Below are 835 nucleotides of genomic sequence, written 5' to 3'. Positions count from 1 at the left end.
CTGCCGAACTTCAGGGATTTTCACTTTTCCCTTTCTTTCCGCCGAGGGGAGGGAAGCTCGTGCTCTCTCTCGCTTGCAGCTGCGAGAAACCTTTCTCCTCGTTGCTTTTGCTTCTTTTTTAAGGAAAAACCCCCTCTCCTTTGGAGGATGAGCATTTGGGGGATGCTCGCGGCACACGTGCGGCGCGGGGCCGGCCGCACTCACCGCGTGCTTCCGCGGCTTCCCCGCACCGCCGCGCCCGCCTGCTTAATTCCCTCTTTCCCACTTTTCCCCCCAAGTTTGCACCGTTCGGAGCACAGCCCAGGCCAGGGGAAGGGCTCTGCGGAGCCGCCGCTGCCCGCTCGCCCCAGGCCGGGGCTGGGGCCGCTGCTGCGGCCGCCGCCTTCCCCGCGGGGGAACGAGCGCCCGCTTTGCTGCGTGGTTTATTTGTGTTTGGAAGGGCTCCACCGCTCCTTTCCCCTCGAAAAATAATGAAATATGGGACAAGCTTCGCTCTGTTTGTTTAAGTAGCATTCTCTGGCTTATTCTCTGCGGCTACAAGTGCAGTTATTTTATTATTCTTATTTGCAACCGTTTACTGTTGGCTGTTTCTCCTCAAGGAGCTGTTGGGACTGGCGCGCACATGGAGAGGGTTTGGGAGATGCCAAACTACACCCACAGACGCACCCCCCTCCCCAAGAGCCGCTCGTCCCCAGACTTTCCCCTTCCTCACCTCAAACTTTCAGAGGGCTCCGGTGTTATCGCGCCCTGCGAGAGCTGGGAGCGAGGGTGGATTTGCTGAAAACTTCCTCGAAACGAAAAAAAAAAAAAAAAAAAAAAAAAAAAAAAAAATAGG

The 835-nt window shown here is 56.3% G+C and overlaps 1 long non-coding RNA gene across 1 annotated transcript in view; it reads right to left on the bottom strand.

The window, feature by feature from the left end:
• The window catches only part of LOC108449672, a 6780-nt gene extending 5978 nt beyond the window's left edge, over positions 1-802 (bottom strand). The window contains exon 1 of the long non-coding RNA XR_001865932.1: positions 713-802. This is a non-coding gene — a long non-coding RNA (uncharacterized LOC108449672). The remainder of the gene's footprint in view (positions 1-712) is intronic.
• Positions 803-835: the final 33 nt, after the last annotated feature.

Source organism: Corvus brachyrhynchos, unplaced genomic scaffold (assembly GCF_000691975.1).
Source record: "Corvus brachyrhynchos isolate BGI_N302 unplaced genomic scaffold, ASM69197v1 scaffold19, whole genome shotgun sequence".
NCBI lineage: Eukaryota > Metazoa > Chordata > Aves > Passeriformes > Corvidae > Corvus > Corvus brachyrhynchos.
This window is presented reverse-complemented; position numbering and strand designations above follow the sequence as displayed.